Below are 11,091 nucleotides of genomic sequence, written 5' to 3' on the forward strand. Positions count from 1 at the left end.
CCATGTTTGTTACAAAACATTTAAATGAAGTTGTAAAATAAAATAAATTAAAGATCTAAACTTATGCACTAAATTGAAAGCTGAAGCTTAGGTAACCTATAGCAATCGAAGTGAAGAAGATAAATAACATCAAACTAAAAAGTCTAGTTTCTATAAAAATCTAAATAAAACACGTGCAAATCAATGCTCACTTTTTTGCTTTTATGTATCTAATTATTGTGTGCATGTATTTGGAAATATATATATATATATATATATATATATATATATATATATATATATATATATATATATATATATATATATATATATATATATATATATATATATACAAACTACTAATCGAGGAGTGGCGCATATGTATATATATATATATTATATACCTAGCAAACTCGTCCACTATCGGCCGACAAGCATGGTTCAACCCAAGTCTTGCTCACCGTTTAAGACATGATCAATGCATGGCAGCCATTTTTCGAACGGCGTTAAGCCGTTGCTTTGCCATTGTTTTTATGCTACTTTTGTTCATTTTGTTTGTCTTTAACATTTATCGCTAATTTTATGAATAACCAATACTTGAATAAATACGAGATTTTAACTCAGAGACTTTTGGGAGACAAATGCAAGACTTTAACTAAAAAATTTTAAAGTTATACAAGTCAGGGAAAAAAAGATGAAGAAGGTGATGTTTGCTTACCTATAAAAAGTTGTATGAGTGATATGAAATGGAATGCAAAATATTTTAAACTATAAATACACATTCATTTTAGCAATAAGTTTTATATTACCAAATATTTTTATTTCAATAAAATTGCTTTGCAATACAGTACATATAAAAGTTTAAGGTTAGCGTAGGTAAACTTAAGGTAAACTTCTACCATCATTTCAATTTGATGCTTGCATGAACAAACGTTTGTTATTTTTCGATGTTCATATTTTTCTGCCTGTCAAGCTGCACCTGATAAATTTATTAATTACAACTAAGTCACCCGAAATAAGCCAAATATAAAGAAATTGTTAAATAAGTATAAATTTGTAACCAAATTAGTAAAAAGTATTTACCTCTAGCTATTTTAAATCCCAGTGGGCACAGTACGTTTTTAAAACGTTCTTTGAACGTTTTTATTAGGTTTTAACCTTAAAAAAACGCGTAAAAAACGTTTTAAAAACGTACCGTGCCCACTGGGATAATTCCATTTCAAATTAGCAGGCTCATGTCACCCTTTGTTTTAAATTTTGCTAATTTATTTTATATGTTACAAGGTTTATGAAAATTAAGAAAATCTAAAACTCGGAACTTCTAACCACTTACGGTTCTTGAAATATTTAGGATTCAACTATCTTATTTATGTCAACTCAGCATTATTTGCAAAACACTTTTTGCTTTTAAAAAGCAATATTTTATGAACCAAATGAGGTATAAATTTCGAAGTGAAAGGTGGAGGATACAAGTTTCAAAGTGAAAGAGTGGAGGATACAAATTTCAAAGTGAAAATTTATTTGACCACCATAAAGACATGTAAATTAGATAATAAAGGCATACATTTTGGGATATTTGGACAGTCAAAATGGTGATGTTTTCCTTGATAATTTTTTTTAAGGCATTGTTATAACTTGCAATATAGGTTCAAACATCACTAATAATAAAAAATATATTATAGTATTTTTCATCTTTTCTAAATGCAGCCTTTGAAGTAAATATATATGCTGAGTCAGCATAAAATTGCTAACTTATTGTGATAAAGTTATATCTTAATTTTATGTTGTAAAAAGATATTGTTGAAGTTATTTCAAGGGCAATAAAAAGTTTATAATTTATATATTTTTTTGTGCCTAGGGTAGGCCAAAAGTATGGGGAGGAAGGGGGAGGGTCGGAAAAGAAGGATAGAAGGGTTGGTGGGGGTGAGGGGGAATCAGGTTTTTTCCTTAAAAAAAATTTTTTAAATATTTTCCAAAGCTGAAATTTTTGTTTTAAAAGTTTATCTTTCAAGCTTTTTGGAGGCCTTATGGAGCAATAAATAGAAATATTATTTTTATTTATTAAAGCTAATTTTTTTGTAAAAGATCAACGTTTTTTTAAGTATAGAAACTTTACAAGGCTGTAATATAAATGCATTTATAAAAAACATTCTTTTTCCTTCTATACATAAAGGCTATATTAATAAATATAAAGGCTCTATTTATAAATATAAAGGCTGTACTTATAAATACAAAGGCTATATTTGTAAATATAAATGCTGTATTTATAAATATAAAGACTATATTTATAAATATAAAGGCTATATTTATAAATATAAAGGCTATGTTAATAAATATGAAAGGCAATATTTTTAAATATAAAGGCTACATTTATAAAAAAAATTTTTTATTACATTGAGGGCTATATTTTTAAAAGACATGATTTTTTCTTTTTTAAATAAAACCTTTCATTTCTTTATTATTATATTGTTGCTTCTGATTTCATGTTGTAAATATTTGTTTCCTGTTAATTTGCAGAATTTTTAAAATTACTTATCTAATTAAAAAATGTTAAATGATTGCTATATGATCTGCAAATGAAATAAAAAGTAATCTTTAATCATGTATAAGAGGAAGTCATATAATATGGCACATCCAATTATATGGGTATTATAATGTAATGTAAAAATAATTTACCATAAACTAAATAATGTTAATGGTATTTCTAAAAAATATTTAGTTTGTAAAATATTTCAAAACTAGATTTTTTTAATAAAATTAAAAGTCAGAAATTTTAGGATTGTGTTCTATTGGAATATAATGTAATGTTGACTGTCACAAGCAAGGTTTAACAAAATGACAAACATTCAACAAACTAGTAATACTAAATACTTCACTGATGGTTGTGCAGCACAATATAAAAACTATAGAAGCTTTATTAATCTTTGCCATCACAAAGAAGACTTTGATATTGATGCTGAATGGTTTTTTTTTGCCCCAAGCCATGGTAAATCTGCTTGTGGTGTTATTGGGGGCACAGTAAAAAGACTAACTGTACAAGCCAGTTTAAAAAGGACAGGGACTAGACAGATTTTAAATGTAGATAAGTTGTTTCAATTTTGTGTAACCAATATAAATAACACTCAATTCATTTTGGTTTATAAAGCAGAAATAAATTGAGTTCAATCATCATTACAACCAAGGTTTACTATGGAAAGAACCTTGCCAGAAACAAGATGGTTTCACCATTTTGTACCAATTAATAAATGTACAATTTCTTTTACAAGGATGAGTCAACAAACTGATGTTTAGACATTTAACCTTGTGCAGATACCAAATGAGCTGGTTGTTCTGCAGGTTATTTATAATCATATGAATTATGTAGATTGCATTTATGAAAATTTTTGGTGGATTGAAATTATAAGCAAAAAAAGATAAAAAAGAAGGAGATTATAAAAATCATTTTATGCATCCACATGATCCCAGCCTAATTTTTTTATTATCCGCATGGAAAGCTATGAGTTGGGTCCCATTAAATCATGCTTTATGTACCATTGATCCGCCATCTACAACAAATGGTTGCATATATAAAATTTCAGAAACTGATAGATGAAATTATTGAAGTTAATAATAAAGATTTATAGAAAAATTTCTAATGCATTATTATTTTTAAATATGTATGTTTTACTTTTTCATATTTATTTAAGATACAATTTTATATATGTGTAATTGGCACAATTTGGCAATAAAATTTTCCTAGTCACTTGTCTTTATGTTTCTAACAAAAAAAAAAGAAAAAGAAAAAGAAAAAAGGAGAAGCGGATTTGGAAAAATGCTTAATTGCCACCCTCCCTTCTCTCTCTTTAGACCATGAGCCTCCCAATGCACAAAAAAATAAAGTTTAAATTTATTATCGCCTTTATATATATATAACAAAAAATATTTATATCTTCCACATTAATTAAGTAATACATATTTTTACATATTATGAGTAATACGAAGAAAAAAAAAAAACAAGAAAACAGAAAAACAAAATTCAGTAAGTGTTTATATATACACTTGATGATTTTTTTGTTATTGTTTTCTTTTACTTTTTTAATTCAGTTTCTATATCAATGAAATTTCTTGGGATGTAATATAAAAAAAATCTTACGTTGTTTATCCAATAAATCACAACTCATTGACTTCATAGTTACGTTCGACAATCATGTTGTTTTTAAAAAATACTCTCAATGTAATAATACATATAAAAATTATAAAAACATATAAAGTTTCTTGGGCTACAATATAACGTTAACGTTATATGGTATATGTAACGTTATATGGTATATGTAACGTTATATGATATATGTAACGTTATATGATATATGTAACGTTATATGGTATATGTAACGTTATATGTTATGTGTAACGTTATATGGTATATGTAACGTTATACATAACGTTACGTTATATGGTATATGTAACGTTATACGTAACGTTAAAAGAAAAATCTTATGTTGTTTATCAAACATTTTACAACTCTTTGACTCCATGATAACATTAGATAATCGTGTTGTTTTAAAAAATACACTCAATGAATTACTACATATAAAAATTATGAAAATGTATTAATGAGATTTCTTGGTATGCAATATGAAAAAAACATCTTACGCTGTTTATCCAATACATCACAACTCATTAACTCCATGATAACATTAAATAATCCTGTTGTTTCAAAAAATTCTCTCAATGAAATACTACATATAAAAATTACAAAAATATAATCAAATAATCTTAAGAATATAAACCCACTTGATCAACACAACTGTAACTATAAATATTCGTTGTAAATGCAAAGCATTTTAGTGAAGCTGCACCGAGCATTGAACGCCTTAGGGATGAATAATAAGTTACAAAGAGTTGAGCAGAGTGAGATAAAAGTACAAAAGGACAGATGTCTAGTGGAAAACAAAGAGCCTCAAAGTAGAAAATTACTAAAAAAATGATAAGTATAATGTTGTAAAAATAAGCAAAAAAAATAAACAATAGTCGAGTCATATAATGTTGTATTACTAAATTGTCGTTAGTGTCAAGTGTGATGTTGACAATATCAGTGATGGAGCAGAATTATTCGTTTTATAAGTAGTTATCAAGTGGTCTGTATTATAAGGGTGGTAAACATACATTATCGATTTAAGTGTGTCATGGACGTCTCGAGAACAGTATGGATTCGCGCCTTATGGTTCAGTATGAACACAAGAAGACCTCCAACTTTCGCCCGAGACAGGCATCCGAAAAGAAGTTCCTTTCTGGGTATACACCAGGGTATCTTGTCAAGGTATCCCATTGTGTTATCCCAAAAGGACTATTTTCAGAAAATCCTGTCAGGACGATTGCCACAGACTTCTGAATTGACACTGAGACCAGAGGACACTTCGTGGGGCTCAGTACAACTTGCATACAATTGTAAGTCACTTTGTTGACATGAGTGTCGATAAGTGCAGTGTTTTGTTGCAGTATCACGAGTGTCAGTGAGATTTGTGAAATGTTTTGAGTTTTAAAGATGTGTATGTAATGTAGACAGTCAATGCCGCGTACTTTGAGTGTGTCTTCTGTAATTGATTGTCTCGATGGTATGAGCTGTTACTATAAAATTGGTAAAAGGTCATTAAAAATGGTGTAACGTATTTTATATGACATGTATTTTACAACAACATGTATTTTAAAAAATTAACTAACTATTGCAACTTATTAATCTGGACAATTGAAACAAAATTACACCACTATAGTCACAATAACTTGTGTATATATTTAACAAACTAATAATCTGTATATATCTTACAACTCATAATCTGGGATAGTCTATAATTTTGTTTTAGTTGAAAGATTAACTGTGAATATGTCACGTGACTGTAATAAAACCAGGAGTATCTGAAGTAGAGTAGAATTATTCGTTTTCTAACACAGTTAGCAGGTAGCCTCTAGTCAGTTGAACAGACTGAATGTATATCATGGCTGACTTTGTGCCTTATACAGTGAATATTTATGAATAAAAATATTTTATAAGGAATAATTATAAAAGAAGATCAAAATAAATTGAAAAGAGAAAAGTAAAGTGTTAACTCAGGATGTGAGGTGAATGTGCATAAGCATGCGTTTGTTAATGTAGTAGGTTTTCTTCTTTGTACGTTTTGTTAGGTAAATAAATTTACCTGGTGTGCATGTGGTAGTCAGGAAGAAAGTCGTTGCTCCGCAGTCCACGCGGAAAATAAAATTTTGTTGTAAATGCAAAGCATTTTAGTGAAGCTGCACCGAGCAGTGAATGCCTTAGGGATGAATAATAAGTTAAAAAGAGTTGAGCAGAGTGAGATAAAAGTACAAAAGTACAGATGTCCAGTGTAAAACAACGAGCCTCAAAGAAGAAAATTACTAAAATAATGATAAGATTAATGTTGTAAAAATAAGCAATAAAAATAAACAATAGTCGAGATAAGAGTCATATACTGTTGTATTACTAAATTGTCGTTAGTGTCAAGTGTGATGTGTAGACAATATCAGTGATGGAGCAGAATTATTCGTTTTATAAGTAGTTATCATGTGGTCTGTATTATTAGGGTGGTAAACATACATTATCGATTAAAGTGTGTCATGGACGTCTCGAGTACAGTATGGATTCGTGCCTTATGGTACAGTATGAACACAAGAAGACCTCCAACTTTCGCCCGAGACAGGCATCCGAAAAGAAGTTCCACTCTGGGTATACACCAGGGTATCTTGTCAAGGTATCCCATTGTGTTATCCCAAAAGGACTATTTTCAGAAAATCCTGTCAGGACGATTGCGACAGACTTCTGAATTGACACTGAGACCAGAGGGCACCTAGTGGGGCTTAGTACAACTTGCATACAATTGTAAGTCACTTATGTTGAAATGAGTGTCGATAAGTGCAGTGCTTTGTTGCAGTAAAACGAGGGTCAGTAAGAGCTGTGAACTGTTTTGAGTCTTGTAGATGTGTATGTAATGTAGACAGTCAATGCTGTGTACTTGTGTGTGTCTACTGTAATGAAATGTCTTGATGGTATGAGTTGTTAGTATTAAATTGGTTGAAAGTCATTAAAACTGGTGTAACGTGAGCTTGACATGAACACTAGAAGTCCAATATCATGTATTTTAAAATAACAGACTTTTCCAACTAGATAATCTGGAAAATTTAAACAGAACTACACCAATATAGTTACACGAACTTGTATATACATTTTACAACTAGTAATCTATATATATTTATATATTTAACAACTAATAAACTAAGGTTATATGGAATTTTGTATTTGTTATAGCTGTGAAAATGTCATGTGACTGTAATGTTAACAGGAGTATCTGAAGTGGAGTAGAATTATTTGTTTTCTAAAACAGTTAGCAGGTAGCCTCTAGTCAGTTAACAGACTGTACGTATAGCATGGCTGACTATGTGCCTTATACAGTGAATATTTATGAATAAAAATATGTTATAAAGAATAATTATGGAAGAAAATCAAATAAAATTTAAAAGAGAAAAGTAAAGTGTTAATTCAGGATGTGAGGTGTATGTGCATAAGCATGTGTTTGTAAATGTAGTAGGTTTTCTTCTTTTTAGGTTTTGTTAGGTAAATAAATTTACCTAGTGTCCATGTGGTAATCAGGAAGATAGTCTTTGCTCCGCAGTCCACGCGAAAAATAAATTTTTGTTGTAAATGCAAAGCATTTTAGTGAAGCTGCACCGAGCAGTGAATGCCTTAGGGATGAATAATAAGTTAAAAAGAGTTGAGCAGAGTGAGATAAAAGTGCAAAAGTACAGATGTCCAGTGGAAAACTGAGAGCCTCAAAGAAGAAGATTACTAAAAAAATGATAAGTATAATGTTGTAAAAATAAGCAATAAAAATAAACAATAGTCGAGATAAGAGTCATATACTGTTGTATTACTAAATTGTCGTTAGTGTCAAGTGTGATGTGTAGACAATATCAGTGATGGAGCAGAATTATTCGTTTTATCCGTAGTTATCATGTGGTCTGTATTATTAGGGTGGTAAACATACATTATCTATTAAAGTGTGTCATTAATGTCTCGAGTTCAGTATGGAATCGTGCCTTATGGTACAGTATGAACACAAGAAGACCTCCAACTTTTTCCCGAGACAGGCATCCCAAAATAAGTTCCACTCTGGGTATACACGAGGGTATCTCGTCAAGGTATCCCATTGTGTTATTCCAAAAAGACTATTCTCAGAGTATCCTGTTAGGGCGATTGCCACAGACTTCTGAATTGACACTGAGACCAGAGGACACTTCGTGGGGCTCAGTACAACTTGCATACAATTGTAAGTCACTTTTGTTGAAATGAGTGTCGATTAGTGCAGTGCTTTGTTGCAGTAAAACGAGGGTCAGTAAGAGCTGTTAACTGTTTTGAGTCTTGTAGATGTGTATGTAATGTAGACAGTCAATGCTGTGTACTTGTGTGTGTCTACTGTAATGAAATGTCTTGATGGTATGAGTTGTTAGTATTAAATTGGTTGAAAGTCATTAAAACTGGTGTAACGTGAGCTTGACATGAACACTAGAAGTCCAATATCATGTATTTTAAAATAACAGACTTTTGCAACTAGTTAATCTGGAAAACTTAAACAGAATTACACCAATATAGTTACACGAACTTGTATATACATTTCACAACTAGTAATCTATATATATTTCTATATTTACCAACTAATAAACTAAGGTTATATGGAATTTTGTATAAGTTATAGCTGTGAAAATGTCATGTGACTGTAATGTTAACAGGAGTATCTTAAGTGGAGTAGAATTATTCGTTTTCTAAAACAGTTAGCAGGTAGCCTTTAGTCAGTTGAACAGACTGTACGTATAGCATGGCTGACTTTGTGTCGTATACAGTGAATATTTAATAATAAAAATGTGTTATAAAGAATAATTATGGAAGAAAATCAAAATAAATTAAATAGAGAAAAGTAAAGTGTTAATTCAGGATGTGAGGTGTATGTGCATTAGCTTGTGTTTGTTAATGTAGTAGGTTTTCTTCTTTGTACGTTTTGTTAGGTAAATAAATTTACCTGGTGTGCATGTGGTAGTCAGGAAGATAGTCGTTGCTCCGCAGTCCACGCGGAAGATAAAATTTGGTTGTAAATGCAAAGCATTTTAGTGAAGCTGCACCGAGCAGTGAATGCCTTAGGGATGAATAATAAGTTAAAAAGAGTTGAGCAGAGTGAGATAAAAGTACAAAAGGACAGATGTCCAGTGTAAAACAACGAGCCTCAAAGAAGAAAATTACTAAAAAAATGATAAGTATAATGTTGTAAAAATAAGCAATAAAAATAAACAATAGTCGAGATAAGAGTCATATACTGTTGTATTACTAAATTGTCGTTAGTGTCAAGTGTGATGTGTAGACAATATCAGTGATGGAGCAGAATTATTCGTTTTATAAGTAGTTATCATGTGGTCTGTATTATTAGGGTGGTAAACATGCATCATCTATTAAAGTGTGTCATGGACGTCTCGAGTACAGTACGGATTCGTGCCTTATGGTACAGTATGAACATAAGAAGACCTCCAACTTTCGCCCGAGACAGGCATCCGAAAAGAAGTTCCACTCTGGGTATACACCAGGGTATCTTGTCAAGGTATCCCATTGTGTTATCCCAAAATGACTATTCTCAGAGTATCCTGTCAGGACGATTGCCACAGACTTCTGAATTGACACTGAGACCAGAGGGCACTTAGTGGGGCTCAGTACAACTTGCATACAATTGTAAGTCACTTTTGTTAAAATGAGTGTCGATAAGTGCAGTGCTTTGTTGCAGTATAACGAGGGTCAGTAAGAGCTGTGAACTGTTTTGAGTCTAGTAGATGTGTATGTAATGTAGACATTAAATGTTGTGTACTTGTGTGTGTCTACTGTAATGAAATGTCTTGATGGTATGAGTTGTTAGTATTAAATTGGTTGAAAGTCATTCAAACTGTTGTAACGTAAGTTAGACGTGAATACTAGAAGTCCAATCACATGTATTTTAAAATAACAGTTTATTGTAACTAGATAATCTCGAAAATTCAAACAGAATTCCACTACTATAGTAACACAAACTCTTATAAATCTATTCTACAACTAATAATCTATATAAATATATATATATATATATATATATATATATATATATACACATACACACACCCACATACACATATATATACATACACATACATACACACACATACATATATATCTATATACATATATACATATATATATATACATACATACACATACATACACACACAAATATATATATACATATTTTACGAATAATAATCTAAGATTATATGGAGTTATGTAAAAGTTATAAGAGTAACTATGAACTTGTCATGTGACTGTTATGTTAACAGGAGTATCTGAAGTGGAGAAGAATTATTCGTTTTCTAAAATAGGTAGCAGGTAGCCTCTTGTCAATTGAACAAACTGTATGTATAGTATGGTTGAGATAGTGTTTACTTATATTCATGGTGACTTGTGTCTTTAGTATGAGTTTTTAGTTTCAAAACAATATTAGTGGTTGGAAGCTGGTTATCAGAATTAAGTTATTTGGTATCTAGTAGTAATATGAATTTGTGTTTTTTTATTTCTTATTAGCTTAATAACTTTTTATTAGCGTTATTTTAGTATTTTGACAGTGTGAGAATGATACATTAACAATAACATGTGTGTACATTTAGATATAATTTAAGTGTTATTACTTATTTTTTATAGAGGGATGTGTATGGGTGTATGTCACAGAGTTGGAGTAGAATTATTCGTTTTTTAAGTATTTATCAGATTGTGTATGTAACAGAGCTCTAGTAGAATATTTTGAGTGGGATGATTCGTTTTATATATAGTTAGTGTGGTGTGGCTTGAGTTATAGGTATGATAAATATATCTAGTCAAAAGATGCAGTGACTATAAAAACAATATTAGATGTAGTACCTTTAGTGTATTTGACAGTAATTTTGTATTAAATATCATGTATATTTATAGTCACATTACACATATTATGTATAGCCTGATATGCATAAGCACATTATGTAGTACTGGACACCTAATGTGAAACTAGGTATACTGGGCAGTGG

Source organism: Hydra vulgaris, chromosome 14 (genome assembly GCF_038396675.1).
Source record: "Hydra vulgaris chromosome 14, alternate assembly HydraT2T_AEP".
Taxonomy (NCBI): domain Eukaryota; kingdom Metazoa; phylum Cnidaria; class Hydrozoa; order Anthoathecata; family Hydridae; genus Hydra; species Hydra vulgaris.